Below are 20,910 nucleotides of genomic sequence, written 5' to 3'. Positions count from 1 at the left end.
CTTACTTCGTACTTGCGCAAGCAGCGATTATTACAATTCTGGTAGCCAGACGGCGATTTGAACGCCACTCCTCCAGAATTCCAGTGGCGTAAGAATTCACCATCTCTCTCGGTGATGTAGATCAGTCCACGTCCTGCGTTCCAATTTAAGAAACTGGGATAACTGAGAGAGAAGTGCCATTAATAGCGCCAAGGTTGGCAGGACGGCGTCAGCTTCCCCCCGTCAGGCGCCTGCCGCAGGGAGCGAGGGTCCCAAATAGACTGCGCAAGGAGGATCTCCAGCTATACAATAGCGGCTTGAGACGACCCGGGGCAAACGCGGAGTCGTCCCCCGGGAACACCTCTATATTCGCTCTCGAGCGGCGACTACTCCAGGGCGGAGTGGCTCTTTCTCTCCCTTTACACGCCTCGCTGTCTCCGATTCTTTTTTTACCGCCGCCGCCGCCGCCGCCTCCGTCGCCGGCGTGGCCGCGCCAGAGGCGACGTTTAGGAGCGCACAAAGGCTCGCAGCTGCGACGCGCGGCTCCTGGTGGCTGGTGGCTGGTGCATGGTGGCGGTTTAATTGGCGCACCTAACTCGGCAGGTAGCCGCCAGTTGGCGCGCACCGCCCTAATCCAATTGCGCGGGCCAGTCGCGAGCGGTCGCCGCCGCAAACAGGATCAGCACGGGCGGCGCCATTGTGGGGCCGGCCGGCTGTCTTAGCCGCTCGACTTGGCTCATCCCGCAGGTAAGAGACGCCGCCGACAAACACCGCTCCCCCCGGCGACCCCGTGGCGCCGTCCGCAGAGGTCGCCAGCGGCGCTCGGGACGTCGTCGCACTCCCTGCACACAGTCGCTGAAGTTAACACAGGGGCGTACAGTAACTAGAATGAGGCATCTAAACTGCGGAAACTACAACCGGCTCTCAGGTGGATCACGTGGCGTCCTTCGCTCGCCGCTTTGGAGATGACATATTGAATTTGGTCATCATTTTTTACTTATTTAGTCTCGTGTCAGAAACATACTTAGGTGCACAGTTAACATGTATTTCATCGTCAAATGAAACTACATGGTTCCAGAGAGCTTTTCAACTCTTAAACATCAATGATATACAGGGTGTTACAAAAAGGTACGGCCAAACTTTCAGGAAACATTCCTCACACACAAAGAAAGAAAATATGTTATGTGGACATGTCTCCGAAAACGCTTACTTTCCATGTTAGAGCTCATTTTATTACTTCTCTTCAAGTCATATTAATCATGCAACGGAAACACACAGCAACAGAACGTACCAGCGTGACTTCAAACCCTTTGTTACAGGAAATGTTCAAAATGTCCTCCGTTAGCGAGGATACATGCATCCACCCTCCGTCGCATGGAATCCCTGATGCGCTGATGCAGCCCTGGAGAATGACATATTGTATCACAGCCGTCCACAATACGAGCACGAAGAGTCTCTACACTTGGTACCGCGGTTGCGTAGACAAGAGCTTTCAAATGCCCCCATAAATGAAAGTCAAGATGGTTGTGGTCAAGAGAGCGTGAAGACCATGCAATTGGTCCGCCTCTACCAATCCATCGGTCACCGAATCTGTTGTTGAGAAGCGCACGAACACTTCGACTGAAATGTGCAGGAACTCCATCGTGCATGAACCACATGTTGTGTCGTACTTGTAAAGGCACATGTTCTAGCAGCACAGGTAGAGTATCCCGTATTAAATCATGATAACGTGCTCCATTGAGCGTAGGTGGAAGAACGTGGGGCCCAGTCAAGACATCACCAACAATGTCTGCCCAAACGTTCACAGAAAATCTGTGTTGATGACGTGATTGCACACTTGCGTGCGAATTCTCGTCAGCCCACACATGTTGATTGTGAAAATTTACAATTTGATCACGTTGGAATGAAGCCTCATCCGTAAAGAGAACATTTGCACTGTATTGAGGATTGACACATTGTTGGATGAACCATTCGCAGAAGTGTACCAGTGGAGGCCAATCACCTGCTGATATTCCCTTACATGCTGTACATGGTACGGAAACAACTGGTTCTCCCATAGCACTCTCCATACAGTGACGTGGTCAACGTTGCCTTGTACAGCAGCAACTTCTCTGACGCTGACATTAGGGTTATCGTCAACTGCACGAAGAATTGCCTCGTCCATTGCAGGTGTCCTCGTCGTTCTAGGTCTTCCCCAGTCGCGAGTCATAGGCTGGAATGTTCCGTGCTTCCTAAGACGCCGATCAATTGCTTCGAACGTCTTCCTGTCAGGACACCTTCATTCTGGAAATCTGTCTTGATACAAACGTACCGCGCCACGGCTATTGCACCGTGCTAATCCATACATCAAATGGCCATCTGCCAACTCCGCATTTGTAAACATTGCACTGACTGCAAAGCCACGTTTGTGATGAACATTAACCTGTTGATGCTACGTACTGATATGCTTGATGCTAGTACTGTAGAGCAGTGAGTCGCATGTCAACATAAGCACCGAAGTCAACATTACCTTCCTTCAATTGGGCCAACGGGCGGTGAATCGAGGAAGTACAGTACATACTGACGAAACTAAAATGAACTCTAACACGGAAATTAAGCGTTTCCGGACACATGTCCACGTAACATCTTTTCTTTATTTGTGTGTGAGGAATGTTTCCTGAAAGTTTGGCCGTACCTTTCTGTAACATCCTGTATACATGCAGACTGAAGCAACGAATGAAAATTTGTACCAATGGGCGGATTCAAACCCGGGTTTTCTGCTCATTAGTCATATGCGCTAACCACTACGCCACCCTGGCAAGGTGGCTCTGCCTACCATAACACCAATCCCTCCACAACCCAATTTCCATTCATGCCTCAGTCCACTTAGTATTCCTCCTAAACACTAAAAGCCTTGCAAAAACTTTACAACTTATTGGAACAGCACGTTAACCTTGAGAGAAACAAAGAATCCTGCCTGAACCCCAGGCATAAATGAAAATGTGTGCCAAGCCTGGAATTCGAACCGAGGTCTCCTGCTGTCTAGGCAAATGCGCTAGTGGTAGTCCATGCAGTTGTGCAAAGTCACTGTACCAGGGTGCAGTAGTGGTTAGTGCATCTGTCTTTTGAGCATGAGACCCTGATTCAAATCCAGCCCTTGGTACAAAATTTCATTAATTGCTTCAGTCTGCGAATAAAACGGGGGATCCTGTCTGAAATCTAGGTGTAGGTGGTCTAACCAAATGGAACTAATGCTCCATTAAATTTCGGGCATACAGCCGCGCAAATAATATTTTAACTATATGGTTTCAGAGACCTTTTCAGCTCTCAAACATCTATGATGTAAAAATTACTGGCAGATTAAAACTGTGTGACAGACCGAGACTCGAACTCGGGACCTGTTCGAGTCTCGGTCCATCGATGCGGCAGCTCCGTGTTCCGTTACCCAAGAACTTCACGATGGAAATGGGGTGGAGCCCCATCCTCCTGAAAGACGAACGGAGGGCCCGATTGCATTTGAGGCGTCAGCCCTTGTTGCAACATGTCCAAATAGGAATATCCAGTGACAGTGCTCTCTGCGAAGAAGAATGGTCCATACAGTTTTCGAAGTGACAAGGCACAAAAAACATTTACCTTTGGTAAATCAGGCTGAAATTCAATGCACTCATGTGGATGCTTTGTACCCCAGACTCGACAATTGTGCTTGCTCACTTTCCCACTAGTGTGAAAAGTGGCTTCGTCACTAAAAATTAAGCTATCAACAATGCCATCCCCATCCTCATTCAGTTGGTGCAGCTGCGAACAAAACTCAAAACGCTTGTCTTTATCGTCGTCCTTGAGCTTCTGCACTGGCCCCAATTTGAATGGTTTCATAGACAGCTTCTGTCGCACGACTTTTCCACACTGTCATTGGAGGTATTTCGAGTTCACGGGATGCAAGACTCATCGATTTCTTTGGACTCCTTATGAATGTCTCTCGTACGCGCACCACATTCACTTCACTCACATTGGGACGTCCGCTTCTCTTTGCAGGACAAAGCAATCCATCGTAACATTTTTGTTGTGCCAATGGTAAATGTCCTTCCTTGTCGGTGGTTTCTTACCGTAATTGGTTCTAAACAGTCGTTGAACAGCTGTTGCACACTTATTTTTGTCGAACGCCAACACTATCGGAAGATTATCAAACTACGCTGTGGCGGTATAAACGAGAAAAAAAACCTTCAGGGTTTCTCTTCAAAATGAAATATGTATGATAGCTGTACAATGTTTTGTCCTTGTGCAATAAATAATTGAAAGTGTTCCCGGACTTAATGTATACCCTGTATACATATATCATAGATGTTGGAAAGTTGAAAGGGTTGCTGAAACCATGTAGTTTCATTTGATTAGACCACATATGCCTGGGTTTCAGACCGGATTCCCCGTTTCATTCGCTGCTGAATTGCTACTCCAGTACAGTTGGAGAACCTCTGCAATGCCGTTCAAGTCTAAGGGGAATACAAAGTGGACTGAGGCGTGAATGGGAATTTGAACTGATGAGGGAGGGGTACTAGAGTGGTCTGTATAATGGTGCACAGCCGCTGTACCAGGGTGGAATAGTGATTAGTGTGTCACCCCAGTGAACAGCAGACCTGGGCTGGAAGATGGTTCAAATGGCTCTGAGCACTATGGGACTTAACATCTTAGGCCATCAGTCCCCTAGAACTTAGAACGACTTAAACCTAACTAACCTAAGGACATCACACACATCCATGCCCGAGGCAGGATTCGAACCTGCGACCGTAGCAGTCCCGCGGTTCCGGACGGCAGCGCCTAGAACCGCACGGCCACCGCAGCCGGCAGACCTGGGTTCGAAGCCCGGCCTTAGTACAAATTTTAATTCAACCGATTTCACTTTACTCGTATTTCGTTGTTTCTGTGGTGTAAATTGTGTGTTCAAGGCAATGGTACATTGAAGATTTATGAAAAACATCACCGTTGATACGATTTGTTACAATTAAATGCCAGTTAACGACATATCAACAGTAAAAGCCTTTGGAAGTGTCTAAGATAAACGATACTAATGCTCAGAATTTTATGTGATTGGTATGGTCTTTTAGTTAAAGTTGTGTAGTTATGAAGTTGAAGGAAGTTGGTTAGCGTCCTCAACATGTTAATATTTTATTTCCCACCTTAACGTTCGTTACGGATTCTGGTTCTGTCTCATTTATGTAATGGAATTATCTTCTATAAAATCTGATGTTATTTACATACAAGAGTTTGCTCCCTCAAGAACGAATTTCTTCGATTTTGTGAGCTGGATCCGATTAAAAACCGAATGATGAAGCTCTCGCAAGTGGAACGACCAGCAAAGACGTTTGTACTATTGATTGTCATAAGTATTTTATCGTTTTTCCGAATATCTCTAGTGAATTTGAGGGTACAGCACAAATCTCTGCAAATGGAAACGAGTAGTAATATGTTGCATTTTCGAGGATATGCTTAAGGAGAAACCTAAGAGTACGGCGAGTAAAACGAGCTGTAATGACATTCGTATTCTTGCTTCTCACAAATATTTAGCTGCCTCCTAACAATGCTTTCATAGATTCGACGGTCAATACAAAAGGACTTCATGTGACTCGAACCAGAGCCGAATATGAAGCGCTGGTTTGCAACTTCTCAATTTTAGTTACTGGTACTGAGGTATTGCCCAGGGGTATCCGACGGTGAGGAATCCCTTGTTCCTGAAACAAAAGGAGACATCAAAGTAGAAAAAGAAAAGTTAGTAAAATCGATTAGACCCGTGAAATCTTTCTCTATCCACACAGATAGCCGTGCATGTTTAAGTGCCGCTTCCGAGACAGAGGTATACCGGCTTTGGATCGCCTGCGACCGGCGAATAAACGAAGAGGGATGGTACGCCGACCAGCCTGGATATGGTTTTTACGCGGTTTTACACATCCCACTAGGTGAACATCAGGCGCCTACCCAAGCAGTTTATGTGGTATATATCTCTCAATTGCTGTCGATAGTACCTCTTCGAAATCATTCCACAACTTTCTTACGCTTACATGATCAGATCAGAAGGAGTGGAGATTGTCTCTTGAAAAGGCGTTAAGAGCATTTTTATCAGCTTTTTTTTAAAATGGATATACTTTGCGTTTCTTTTTGATGGTTGTAGGAGTTACGGTATTCAGCTTAGAAGCTACTGCCTTGTGGTCGCTAATCCCTGTACTCGTCACGATACTCACTATTTGTCCCGGATTAATTGTTGCTAAAAGGTCAAGCATGCTTTCGCAATCATTTACGCTTCGAGTGGGCTCATGAACTAATTGTTCAAAATAATTTTCTGAGAAAGAATTCAATATAATTTCGGATGACGTTTTATGCCTGCCTCCGGCTTTAAACGTATAATTTTTCCAGTATACCGAGGGTAGATTAAAGTCAACACCGACTATAATTGTATTAGTGGGGTACCTGTTTGAACTCTTCAACAACTGTATCTCCTCAGTCGGAGGGTCGGTAAACCGACCCAATTACTAGTTTAGTCCGATTGTCAAGTACAGCCTCTACCCAAGCTAATTCGCAGGAACTGTCTATTTCAATTTCACTACAAGGCAAACTATTTCTGATAGCAATAAGTACTCCACCATCAACTGCATTTAATCTATCCTTTCTGAACACTGTTAGATCGTTAGCAAAATTTCTCCGCAGCTTATTTCCGGCTATAGCCACCTTTCTGTACCTATAACTATTTGAGCTTCAGTGCTTTCTCTATTAGAGCTTGGAGCTCTGGTTCTTTCCCAACACAGCTGCGACAATTTACAGCTACAATACCTATCGTTTCAACAACTAACTTACTGTGTTTTCCCTCCCCCCTCTTAGACGGACGGCCTTTTTGTGGTTCCTTGAAACCCTCTAACATAAAAAACCGCCCAGTCCCACACAGCCCCCGCTACCCGTATAGCAGCTTCCTGTGTGTAGTGGACTCTGAACCTATTAAGCGGAACCCGGAAATCCACCACCCGATGGGGCAAGTCAAGGAATCTGCAGCCTACACGGTCACAGAACCGCCTCATCCTCTGATTCAGACCCTCCACTCGTCTCTGCACCAAAAGACCACACACGGTTCTATCGACGATGCTGCAGATGGTGAGCTCCGCCTTAATCTCGCCTGCAAGACTGGCAGTCTTTACCATTTCCGCTAGCCATCCAAAACCAAAGAGACCGAGCGAGGTGGCGCCGTGGTTAGACACTCGACTCACATTCGGGAGGACGACGGTTCATTCCCGGGTCCGGCCATCCTGATTTAGGTTTTCCGTGATTTCCCTAAATCGCTCCAGGCAAACGCCGGGATGGTTCCTTTGAAAGGGCACGACCGACTTCCTTCCCCGTCCTTCCCTAATTCAATGAGACCGATGACCTCGCTGTCTGGTCTCCTTCCCCAAACAACCCAACCCCCAAAACCAGAGAGAATCTCCTCCGATCCAAAGCGACATACGTCATTGGTACCAACATGAACCACCACTGCAGTTGGCTGCACCCTGTACTCTTCATGGCATCCGGAAGCAGCATTTCCACATCCGGAATGACTCCCTCGGGTATGCACACAGAGTGCGCACTGGATGGATTTCTACCCAAGCACGACTCACGCCCCGTCCTCACAGCTTTAATTCCGCCAGTACCTCATCTCCTGCCTTCCAAACTTCACAGACGCTCTCCTGCAAACCTTGCAGAACTAGCACTCCTAGAAGAAAGGATATTGCGGAGACATGGCTGAGCCACAGCCTGGGGGATGTTTCTAGAATGAAATTTCACTCTATAGTGGAGTGTGCGCTGATATGAAACTTCCTGGTAGACTAAAACTGTGTGCCGGACCGAGACTCGAACTCGGGACCTTTGCCTTTCGTGGGCAACTGCTCTACCATGTTAGCTACCCAAGCACGACTCACGCCCCGTCCTCACACCTTTAATTCCGCCAGTACCCCGTCTCCTACCTTCCAAACTTCACAGAAGCTCTCCTGCGAACCTTGCAGAACTAGCACTCCTGGAAGAAAGTATATTGCGGAGACATGGCTCAGCCACAGCCTGGGAGATGTTTCTAGAATGAAATTTCACTCTACAGCGGAGTGTGCGCTGATATGAAATTTCCTGGAAGACTAAAACTGTGTTGTTTTCGAAAGCCTGCTTAATATACAGGGTGTTTCAAAATGAACATATGTATTACAAAGTATTATTTTGTCCAAACTATCGACCGCTGCGCCTCTGCCCGGTTATTGGAGAAACGAATACATAGTCTAGTTTATATTAATAGCTTCTAGATGTCAGTTGTCTTCTTAAAATGGCTACTCCGCAGCAGTGATCATTTAGTGTTCTCGAGTTTGCGAAGTGCAATTCCGTTATTACAGTGCAAAGACGTTTCAGGTTGAGGTACCAAATTGAAACTCCGAATGGGTGGAACATTCGCAGATGGTTTCTAGATACAGGATGTGCATGTAAAGGAGAGAGTCCTGGCAGCCCTCGTGTTCCTGAAGAAAATGTTGCACAAATTCAAACTTCTTTCCAACGTAGTGCTTCAACGTCAACTCGTCGTGCCAGTCGGGAGCTACAACTGCCTGCAATAACAATTTGGCGTGTTTTGAGACGTCGGTTGGTTATGAAGCCGTACACGTTACAGCTGTTACAAGCTCTGAGTCTTGACGACAAACGCAAACGTATGACATTTTGTAACGAGATTCTTGATGCTGTTGACAATGGTAACACTTTCGCACAACGTATCGTGCTAAGTGATGAAGCGACTTTCCATGTTAGTGGTCAGGTAAACAAACACAATGTTCGAATTTTGGGCCTACAGGACCCACATGCAGCCACTGAACATGTACGAGATTCGCCCAAAGTCATTGTGTTTTTGTGCGATATCCCGATCATCTGTTTACAATCCATTCTTCTTTGATGGAAACACGGTTAATGGTCAGCAGTATCTCGCTATGTTACAAAACTACTTGTTTCCGAGGCTGCACGAAGACAACTTCATTTTTCAACAAGACGCGTCATTCCCTCACTGGAGTCGCCAACTGCGTGAACATCTGAATGAAACTCTACCGAACTGTTGGATTGGTCGTCAAGGATCTGGAGACTTGGCATGTCTCAGCGGGACTCCACGGTCACCGGTTTTGTCAGTCTCTGATTCTTTCTGTGGGGTTTCATTAAAGACAACATTTATGTACCATCACTCCCACAGAACCTGGAAGAGTTGAAGAACCGGATCCGTACTGCCATAATATCAGTGACGAAGGACATGCTTGCCCGAGTATGGAAGAAATTTCAGTACCGATGTGATATTGTTCGTGTCGCTGATGGAGGACGTATTGAACATCTGTAATCTGAACTTGAGAGGTTTGTAAATATGTATGTAAAGTTTCGTATTCGTTTGTCTTAAAGTTTAGTAAATATATGCATTCGAAATACGTATATTCTTTTTGAAACACCATGTATATCGTATTTTGTCTACGTGCAATATATTCCTGTTAAACAGTGACCACAATTTTCTCGCACTGTCTTTTAAAAAGGTAAATGATGACGGTGGGAGGGAGGGGGGCGTAGAAGAGTTCAGGAACGAAGTATGAGGCTAAATTGTTAAAATCCCGGCTTGTTTTAGCTCCTCTAGCGGAGTACTGCGTATAACATGGTGGGGGGGGGGGGGGGGGGTTGGATATCAGTTTTTACCAGGATGCAGGCGTATGCATTAGCTGATGAAAGGTATCCTACACCTATGTCTGTGGAGAAACAGTAGCCCAGTCTTCCTCAAGAGCCAAAACAAGAGAAGGTAGAGGTGCTGGATATCGGTGTCTGTAGCGAAATCGATGTACTAACTCATCACAAATGTGTATCACTGGGTGCAAGTCAGGACTTCCGACAATCCAGATCAGGTATGTTATGGACCACGGTCCATTACCTTACAGATCCTGTTTTATGACAGAGTGCATTGTCATGCTGATACAAACACGCATCGTCTTCGAACTGCTCCTCTAATCTACACTCCTGGAAATTGAAATAAGAACACCGTGAATTCATTGTCCCAGGAAGGGGAAACTTTATTGACACATTCCTGGGGTCAGATACATCACATGATCACACTGACAGAACCACAGGCACATAGACACAGCCAACAGAGCATGCACAATGTCGGCAATAGTACAGTGTATATCCACCTTTCGCAGCAATGCAGGCTGCTATTCTCCCATGGAGACGATCGTAGAGATGCTGGATGTAGTCCTGTGGAACGGCTTGCCATGCCATTTCCACCTGGCGCCTCAGTTGGACCAGCGTTCGTGCTGGACGTGCAGACCGCGTGAGACGACGCTTCATCCAGTCCCAAACATGCTCAATGGGGGACAGATCCGGAGATCTTGCTGGCCAGGGTAGTTGACTTACACCTTCTAGAGCACGTTGGGTGGCACGGGATACATGCGGACGTGCATTGTCCTGTTGGAACAGCAAGTTCCCTTGCCGGTCTAGGAATGGTAGAACGATGGGTTCTATGACGGTTTGGATGTACCGTGCACTATTCAGTGTCCCCTCGACGATCACCAGTGGTGTACGGCCAGTGTAGGAGATCGCTCCCCACACCATGATGCCGGGTGTTGGCCCTGTGTGCCTCGGTCGTATGCAGTCCTGATTGTGGCGCTCACCTGCACGGCGCCAAACACGCATACGACCATCATTGGCACCAAGGCAGAAGCGACTCTCATCGCTGAAGACGACACGTCTCCATTCGTCCCTCCATTCACCTGTCGCGACACCACTGGAGGCGGGCTGCATGATGTTGGGGCGTGAGCGGAAGACGGCCTAACGGTGTGCGGGACCGTAGCCCAGCTTCATGGAGACGGTTGCGAATGGTCCTCGCCGATACCCCAGGAGCAACAGTGTCCCTAATTTGCTGGGAAGTGGCGGTGCGGTCCCCTACGGCACTGCGTAGGATCCTACGGTCTTGGCGTGCATCCGTGCGTCGCTGCGGTCCGGTCCCAGGTCGACGGGCACGTGCACCTTCCGCCGACCACTGGCGACAACATCGATGTACTGTGGAGACCTCACGCCCCACGTGTTGAGCAATTCGGCGGTACGTCCACCCGGCCTCCCGCATGCCCACTATACGCCCTCGCTCAAAGTCTGTCAACTGCACATACGGTTCACGTCCACGCTGTCGCGGCATGCTACCAGTGTTAAAGACTGCGATGGAGCTCCGTATGCCACGGCAAACTGGCTGACACTGACGGCGGCGGTGCACAAATGCTGCGCAGCTAGCGCCATTCGACGGCCAACACCGCGGTTCCTGGTGTGCCCGCTGTGCCGTGCGTGTGATCATTGCTTGTACAGCCCTCTCGCAGTGTCCGGAGCAAGTATGGTGGGTCTGACACACCGGTGTCAATGTGTTCTTTTTTCCATTTCCAGGAGTGTACATAAGGCTGTAAAATATTTTCGTATCCTTTTTCATTTAAACTTTCTCTTAAAGACAATGAGGCCATCACACCCTAACCACAAAAAACACCCGCAAATTGTAACACTTCCTCCTCTGTACTTCACTGTTGGCACTGCTCTTAGTAGTACGTAACGTTCTCCTAGCATTCACGGAACCTAAACTCTTCATCGCATTGTCACAGGATATAGCGTGACTCATCACCCTAAATCATGCGTTTCCACTAATCCACTCTCCAGTGGCGTCGTTCATTACTCCAACTCAACGGCCGCTTAGCACCGGTTACCGAAATATGTGGCTGATGACGAGCCGCTCGGCCATTGTACCCCATCCACTTTAACTCCCTACGCACGGTCACTGCGCCAGCTGAACTGCTGGTAGCATTTTGGAACTCACTAATGATTCCTTCCGCTGATTTCATGCGACATTTTACCACCGCACACCGCAATACTCGGTGTTCTCTTTATGTCTCAACATGAGCTCCGTCTGGGCTTTATTTAGCTATGGTTGTTCCTTTGCGTTTCTTCTTCAGACACATCACCAACAGTTGACTCGTGTAGCTTTGAAGGAGTTCAGATGTTTCTGATGGATTTGTCACTTTGGTGACGTCCAATGACAAGTCCACACTCGAAACCAGTAAACTCTCTTGAACCATTCTGCTGTTTCTAGAATGAAATTTCCACTCTACAGCAGAGTGTGCGCTGGTATGAAACTTCCTGGCAGATTAAAACTGTGTGCCGGACTGAGACTCGAACTCGGGACCGTTGCGTTTCGCGGGCAAGTGCTCTACCAACTGAGCTACACAGACACAGCTACACAGCTTTAATTCCGCCAGTACCTCGTCTCCTACCTCCCAAACTTCAGAGAAGCTCTCCTGCGAACCTTCATTCTAGGAACATCCCCCAGACTTTGGCTAAGCCATGTCTCCACAGTATCCTTTCTTCCAGGAGTGCTAGGTCTGCAAGGTTCGCAGGAGAGCTTCTGTGAAGTCTGGAAGGTAGGAGACGAGGTACTGGCGGAATTGAAGCTGTGAGGACGGGGCGTGAGTCGTGTTTGGGTAGCTCAGTTGGTAGAGCAGTTTCCCGCGAAAGGCAAAGGTCCCGAGTTCGAGTCTCGGTCCGGCACACAGTGTTAGTCTTCCAGGAAGTTTCATATCAGCGCACACTCCGCTGTAGAGTGAAATTTCATTCTAGAAACATCCCCCAGGCTGTGGCTGAGCCATGTCTCCGCAATATACTTTCTTCCAGGAGTGCTAGTTCTGCAAGGTTCGCAGGAGAGCTTCTGTGAAGTTTGGAAGGCAGGAGACGAGGTACTGGCGGAATTAAAGCTGTGAGGACGGGGCGTGAGTCGTGCTTGGGTAGCTCAGTTGGTAGAGCAGTTGCCCGCGAAAGGCAAGGCTCCCGAGTTGGAGTCTCGGTCCGGCACACAGTTTTAATCTGCCAGGAAGTTTCATTCTGCTGTTGTTGTTTCACTGCTATAGATATGAATGATATCTGTTCTGTCGGACATGTTCAGCAGAACAGACACCACTCGCGATGAAGCACCTGGAACATTTACATGAATTATTAGGGTGAAAGGAATGGAAAGGAAATGGTATGGGAAGGAGTTAGGAAGAAAATTATGGCATTCAGCTGCCCAGAGTATTGCGGCAACAGCGGGAGTTGAAAAATTTGTGATGAATTGGGTCTCGAAACTGGATGTTCCACTTCTTAGAACTGCTGCCTAAAACTCCATGACCATCCATATACGCTTTCCGTCAGATCGAAATTTCTAACTTTACCCTTGCCGCATTGTAACGACACCCCCCCCCCCTGATAACCCCCCACTCGCAGATTTCTAATTCTCGTAGGGACTCGGACTTTGACTGTGTGTCTGCACTGAAACCTTTTTCATCAACCAGCTCTGGCGCCAATATAATGATAGATATGAGTGGTGTCTAGTCTATCGGAGTCATGTATATATCCCAGCTGCTTCATCGCGAATGGGTGCAAAGCCAACGTCCGAATTCCTATGGGAATCAGAACCTGTGTGTGGTGAATGGGCAGGGACTGTTGCGGCGAGTGGGAAGTTAGGAATTTGGGTGTGACGAAAGCTGGTCCTGATGGCGTAATCTGTTGAGTCCATCATTCTAGAGTAGCGTAGCATCTGAATTCAAATCCCACTCCAGCACAAATCTTCACCGTTGCATTGCTGCAGTGTCCTGTAGGGTTGGAAGTCATTCTTCCCTTTCGGTCTTCCATTACTTTCACGCCATTGCTGCCAACACAATACTCCTGGCCTCACTGATACTGGAGGGTCCACTTCTAGTGACATCTAGCGGTCAGTTCCAATTATATAGACATATTACATAGGGACGTACAGATACACTACTTTCAATCAGAAACAGACTCTGGAAACTGTTGTGTACAACTTCATACAAAATGGTAAGGAGTGGTTGGCTACGGAGTGGTGCAGCAACTGTTGTGGCAAAACTGGACAGCAGCAGAAGTGATTATTGAACTATTTAACACAGCACAGTAAACAGAAGATTACTTAACCTTTTATTTCCTCCAAGCACATGGAGACTCATTAAAAATAATGCAGCAAGAAATAAAGTCCAGTTCTCAGCTTCAACAAGGATGAGTTCCTCTGAACTAAAGCACGAACGATGGTGTCGGAGTCACTACTAGGCGGCGTCTGCGTCCCGCCTCGCAGCAGAGAGGCTCCAAGTGCGAGTGCAGTATCTGGCTGCCATTGTACATGCTACAGTGCGGCGGCAGAAGGTGCTCATGGTACGGAGAAGCTGGAGCTGCGGCTGACCAGGTGCCCTCCATAGGGTCCGACGGACGCCGCACGATCGTTATCGGCGTCTGACACAAACTTGCAATCCAAAATTGGTAAGGCTTTCGTGGCCACTTGTTGACAAACTGCCTATTGGCTTCTGTATCGGATTCTTCGGCCGACGTTCATCTAGTGATTTTACTGATGTTTCGCCAGCATGAGTGGTTGGCATTGTCAAAGCTTCACCCTCCATTACCGCTGGTGAACTGTGTAAGTAGGCTGTTTAGGTTTTTTATATTGGTAACGCCACGTAGCGCTCTGATGAAAATCACTGGCTGTGCTGTGTGCAGTCTGTGGCTAGTTTGCATTGTTGTCTGCCATTGTAGTGTTGGGCAGCTGGATGTTAATAGCGTGTAGCGTTGCGCAGTTGGAGGTGAGGCGCCAGCAGTGGTGGATGTGGGGAGAGAAATGGCGGAGTTTTGAAATTTGTAAGACTGGATATTATGAACTGCTATATACATTATGACTTTTGAACACTATTGAGGTAAATACATTGTTTGTTCTCTATCAAAATCTTTCATTTGCTAACTATGCCTATTAGTAGTTAGTGCCTTCAGTAGTTTGAATCTTTTACTTAGCTGGCAGTAGTGGCGCTCACTGTATTGCAGTAGTTCGAGTAACGAAGATTTTTGGTGAGGTAAGTGATTTGTGAAACTTATAGGTTAATGTTAGTCAGGGCCATTCTTTTGTAGGGATTTTTGAAAGTCAGATTGCGTTGCGCTAAAAATATTGTGTGTCAGTTTAAACACAGTCATGTATAATTTTTCTAAGGGGACGTTACAACTGGAGCCGAGCTCACGGCCGCAGACTATATGTACCTGCCGCAACAACGTCCGAGGGCTTCTCCTCGGTCATTTCCGGTGCGGTTCTACTCTTGCTACCTGTGCCGGTCGTTCGCTGCAGTACGGGAAGCCAGGATCCGCTTACCTTGAGGCTTTCCTCTTTCTTGTTGAAACTGTTCGTGTGTTTTTGTATTTCTACAGCTTCTCTGAACAAGCGCGTGTGATAGTTATTCTCTATAGGCAGAACTTCCGTGTCGGCGACTTTTATTACGTGGTTGGTCTCACTCAGTGCGTGCTCTGCCACGACTGATTTCTCCACCTGCCCCAACCTGCAATGTCGCTTATGTTCTTTGATCCTGGTGTTGATTGATCGTCCAGTCATTCCGACATAAACTTTTCCGCATGTGCATGGTACACGGTATATTCCCGACATTGCAAGTGGGTCAGTTTTCTCCTTTGACGATCTAAGACACTCTTTGATCTTCCTTGTCGGTTTGAAAATCATCTTTATGCCGTGTTTGCGCCATATACGGCCGATTCTGTCCGTCATTCTGGGAATGTATGGCAGAAAGGCCGTACCCGACATATCTTTTTCTGATTCCTTACTTCGCCGGGTGTTTGGCTCTGTTACACTTCTAATATAACTTGTGAAGTACCGATTGCTCCTCAGAACATTTTCCAGGTGTTGCATTTCGCGTCTGAGGTGCAGCGGCTCACATATTCGTCCTGCTCGCGTTACAAGCGTATTAATCATGCGTCTTTTCTGGATCGGGTGGTAGTTTGACATTTTATGCAGGTATCGGTCCGTGTGTGTCTGTTTTAAATACAAGCTCTGTCCCAGGTTTTCACCATCCCTTGTGACCAGCACATCAACTTGCAATCCTTGGCAACTGTGACGCCCGTCGGGTGGTATCGATACGTGATACCACAGAAACAAACAAAAAATTAATTACGTAGTTTTATTTTTTCACGGAGATAATGAAAACTCAGTATTTACCCCTCGTATAACGGGGAGGTTCGTGACGATTTTCTGTAAGCCACATACGCGATAAGAACCTGAGTCGCGTCGACACACGTTGAGGTGCAGTGGCGAGATCTCCGTTACCCACGTCCGGACAGCGTATACGAGGCGCCGTCGCACGTTCACAATGGCACGCCGGTGCGTCGTAAACACCCGCGCCGCCGGAGGGTGTCTTTTTTCTTGTGCTAATCTTTCCCTCCGGAAGAGCGCGGTGGCGGTCCGGCAGGCGCGCGCGCGCGTGGCGGCTCCCTGCCCAGCTCTCGCACATCGCTTCCTGCCGCCAATTTGTCCCGGCGTCTCGCGGCAATTACCGGCCGGCCGTCGGCCATTGTCATGGAGATGGCGCCAGCGCTAAAAACCGCCGCAGGAAGGAAGGCGGCCGGAAGGAAGAGAGCTGTTTGGGCCTCTGCCGCCGCCGACGCCGCCGCCGACGCCGCCCCCGGAGCCGCCGGCGCCGACGTTAATGGTGGCCAGTCGGGGCGGCGCCCAGCACCCGGCGCGCAATATGGGGGCCAACCCCTCCAGTGGCCGGGGCCTTCCTTCTCCGGCGAGGGAGAGCTTTTGTCGGCGTTCTCCCCGGGGTGACGGGAAATGTCCGCACTGATTGTGACCGTCCGGAATATTAATTTTTTGGGGCCCTTTCCACATGACATCTGGTCAGTACAGCGCATCGACCACCTTCCATCCCTCTAAAACGCAGCCGCCTAGAGAGTCATGCTAACTGATCTCCATTTTCCCCTTTAAGTATTTTAACACTGTATCTATTGTAAACGTGGCTACGTTTCAGCAAGGTGCACTTAGAAACTTGTTAGAATTGGAACGTAACGGCCATCTGTTGTGGTATTAAAGGTTTATAAACCCTTTACCATATTTTCCGTCCGAACAGGCCTCGGAAGGCCCAGCGGTACCGACCGACCGTCGTGTCATCCGCAACCCATAGGCGCCAATGGATGCAGATATGGAGAGGCACGTGGTCATCAGACCGCTCACCCTGCCGTTATCAGTTTTAGTTATGGGAGCCAGTACTTCTCAGTCAACAAGCTCCTCAATTGGCCCCTCGAAGGCTGAGTCCACCCTGCTTCAATACATGGCTCGACAGACACAGATGGTCGCCCATTGAAGTGGTAGCGAGCCCGAAAGCCCTTAACTTCGGTAGTCTGATGGGAACAGTGTTACCGGCAAGTCCACCAGCTATTCTTTTGCATGGTTTTGAGAAATATAAATTTGTCTTCTTCAGAAAAAAGTTCGTTTTTAAGATTTTCAAATTAACGTTCATATATTTACATGCATCTTTGGATACCTGGCAGACATCTAAATATATGGCGTTAAGTTGAAAATCGTAAAAACAGGTCCATTTTCCTTCTGAAAAATCATGGTAAAGGGTTAATAAACCCTTAATACTGCAACGATTTGGCTGTTATTTTCTGATCCTTTCAAATTACTGTAATAGAGAAGCGATATTCCTTTCTACAATATTTTCTTTAAGTATCATCTAATTTTGTACAGGCAAAAATAGTTGTTTATTTTGTAGGTTTGAAATTTCTCCTGTGTTTAAAAAAGTACTTTTTTCCATTTTATATGCTTTTTTGTAGAAAGATCTTTAACAACCATTGTTATGTTATGTACATTATTATTACAATGCACTATCAAAACATGAAAAAGACTATCACTCCGTCTACCTGTGTTCTGTGGTTCTACGGACACGGACCCAAGCCTCCGGTAGTCAGAGAAGCAACCCAGGTCCTCCCATTGAAAGTAGGTAGTAGCATACGTAGTTCTGGTCGAGCCTGTAAAACATTTTTCTTTCATAAGTAATGAGGAGAAACGACTCCGATTATCGTGCTATTGCTTCACTATAGTATTGTAAAAATACCATAGGTTTCCATAGACTGTCGTAGGTAAGTGTAGACTACTATAGTTTTCCTAGTAGCCCTGATCAATTAAGATCGGAACCTTATTACCTGTACGCCAGATGTGTTTCATACCCATTGGACAGTACCTCACATCGATCCCTTTGTTTGTGTATGCTATCATTGTCTTAATAGGTTCCCATAGAATACGGAAGAGGTGAACAGTCTAGAAATTAAGTGAGGATATATAAAGTGCCGCGTAACCTGTGTAACATTTTTGTTGTACATAGTTATCCTCTTGTCTTTTACTTATAAATTAACTTATTTGTGGATTTGTGGCAAAATTCCGACTGTCAATGTTCAATTTAAGTTTTATTCGAAAATTTTGAGTTTTAATTGAAACAGAGAGATATCGCAGTAAAAAATTTAAAAAATAGAAAAAAATAGAAAAATAGAAAAAATTTAAAAAATAGAAAAAACTTCGTAGAAAGTAAAATCTAAAAAATATCAAACATCGCTTCAGTAGTTTATAGAGCTTGTATAAAACATGTTTCTGTTATCTATAAACAACTTTCACACTTATTAATGAGAGCAGGAAACTGTTGCCTGTGATCATGATGAAAGAACGTTCTATTTAGCACAAAATAAAAACAATAATTAAATATGAAACTTCCTGGCAGATTAAAACTGTTTGCTCGACCGAGACTCGAACTCGGGACCTTTGCCTTTAGCGGGCAAGTGCTCTACCAACTGAGCTACCGAAGCAGGACTCACGCCCGCTACTCACAGCTGTACTTCTGACACAGTGAAAATCTCATTCGGGAATAATGAAGTAGACTTTTTATATTTGTGCATGTATGCTCTACTTCCATCAAAAGTAATTGCTTTGGTTACATAAAAGAGCAGAACTTATGCAAATCAACTAATTTTTATTACTTACAAAAAGCAATTAATATGTTGAAAGGATGTAAAACATACAGGACACTAACACTGAACGATGTACGTTTCTTATTATGTGCGAAACAAGCAAACACAGAAAGAAAAATGAAGTGCAATCGTAGAAACCTAATTTCTCTCACACATGTTCATGTGTGTTTTTTCCCGTAACACTGCTACCACCACTGCTGGTAATCCTACTATTTACTACGTCATGTATGTACTGTAATAAAACAACCGAACCGTAGCTCAGGTAGAGCGCAACTCTATTAGATATGAATTAGTTCTTTTTTACTAGTTCGTTTAGCTTTACGCAGGGTGTACCATCAGGAGACGAACTGCCTCAGGTTTTGCTTTATAGTAGACTAATTTCACGTACTGCATTCGTGTAATTTTTCCATCTCTGATTGCTACCTGTTGCTTCATGAATTTTTTAATCCGGAAAAGATCTTTCCTTCTTTCTGTTTTTTGAGGATTGCAGTTTTGGCGTCAATTTGAATTTGTTTCAATACCTCAAGAATCGTGTGTGTGTATATCTGGGCTGCAGGAGTAGAACTGACTATTGTGCTTGCTGTAGAAACTTTCGCAAGCGTTGGTGGTCTCTGTCTATTGCAAAGTAGCTCTGCCCACATGGCTGGAGGAAATAGTGCGTTTTTGTTTATATATCTATTAAGAAATCGCAGAACGTTTTTGGTTTTTCACACACACAGGCATCGCTGACAACAGGTCCTCAACAGTCAACAAAAACGTCAGAATCCAGTATTGGCAAACCAAGTATATAAGACAGAGACTTCCCGATTTCATTTCCGGAATAGTAGTCACGTACAAGTCGCAACGTTTGTATCTTTCGACACAAGGCTCTGTATTAGATGAAATTTACAGCCATGGATTCTTCAGGCTTTCATTTTGGTTTATTCAGACTCTGAAAACGTTTTTTTTATTTATTTTGTTGTCTTTCTTTTTTCTTAAAATGTTCAAATGTGTTTAAATTCCTAAGGGACCAAACTGCTGAGGTCATTGGTCCATATACTTACACACTACTTAAACTGATTGATGCTAACAACACACACACACCCATGCCCGAGGGAGGACTCAAACCTCCGGCGGGAGGGGCCGCTTAATCCGTGACATGGCGCCTCAAACCGCGAGGCCATTCCGAGCGGCCAAACATTGTTGACGGAGATAAATTCTGACTTAGATTATCACATCTGTCGACAACTGTTGTAAAGACATGCTAATAAGTTGAAGTTGTCTAATCGTTCAATGAGAAAAACCACTGGAATATAATGTTGATTAAGAATCCCTCGGATCGTAAATAACTGGCACTAAACTTTTTGTAACACTTAGAAACTTCATTCATCAACATATATTGTGTCACACTAAGTATCCTGAGGTTTCAGTTTTACAGAATACTACAACGTTCTTGCCTGCATCATTATAGGGTGCATAACAACAAATCCATCGCATTTGTACTTTTTACGCTTAATTTGTTTAGAACAACATGAATCTTCTCAATACTAGTAGACAATTTCGATAGAGCTTTCCGCCTAACTTTGTAAATAGTTTTACGAAAGCTGTCGGCATCTTTAATGGTTACCTCTCGTTTCAGTTAATTATATACGCGTTTATATGGTCTCAGATGTATACATATTCTGTTACTTTCATCCTCAGATCGTAAATGATTTTCTATCTCTGAATTTTATCACCGGCTATTTTTGCGTCGTTGTGGTCGTCTTGATTCTCAAGTACCTCTGTGTCTTCAGCAGAGGCAGTTTTAAGAAAAAAAAAATACAATTCTTCATATTTCACGTCCATCGTGCTACACAAAAATTTCAACGGGTTTTGGAATCCGAAAGCGTAATCGTTTTGACCTGAGGCCACAAACCATCACTCCGAGGACGCAGTAACCGTTAGACTTGTTCGGGAGGCATGATTTCTGCTAACTGCCAAGCCAACCTGTGCACAGACCTTCATAGGAAATACGTCGTAGAATTGCTGTGAGTAGGGATGCTGCATCGAAAAAGACAGCAATTTGGAAAGACCGAACCCAGTCCAGACTTATTAAATTGAGAGCACTAAAATCTCTGG

General features: G+C 46.1%; 1 long non-coding RNA gene across 1 annotated transcript in view; it reads right to left on the bottom strand.

Moving 5' to 3' along the window:
• LOC126100917 (uncharacterized) overlaps window positions 1-20,910 on the bottom strand; it is a 193,000-nt gene that overhangs the window by 19,196 nt on the left and 152,894 nt on the right. The window contains exon 3 of the long non-coding RNA XR_007522228.1: window positions 17,716-17,823. This is a non-coding gene — a long non-coding RNA (uncharacterized LOC126100917). The remainder of the gene's footprint in view (window positions 1-17,715; window positions 17,824-20,910) is intronic.

The sequence above is a fragment of the Schistocerca cancellata genome, chromosome 9 (genome assembly GCF_023864275.1).
Source record: "Schistocerca cancellata isolate TAMUIC-IGC-003103 chromosome 9, iqSchCanc2.1, whole genome shotgun sequence".
NCBI lineage: Eukaryota > Metazoa > Arthropoda > Insecta > Orthoptera > Acrididae > Schistocerca > Schistocerca cancellata.
The sequence above is the reverse complement of the archived record's forward strand: the minus strand, read 5'-3'. Positions and strand labels throughout refer to the sequence as shown.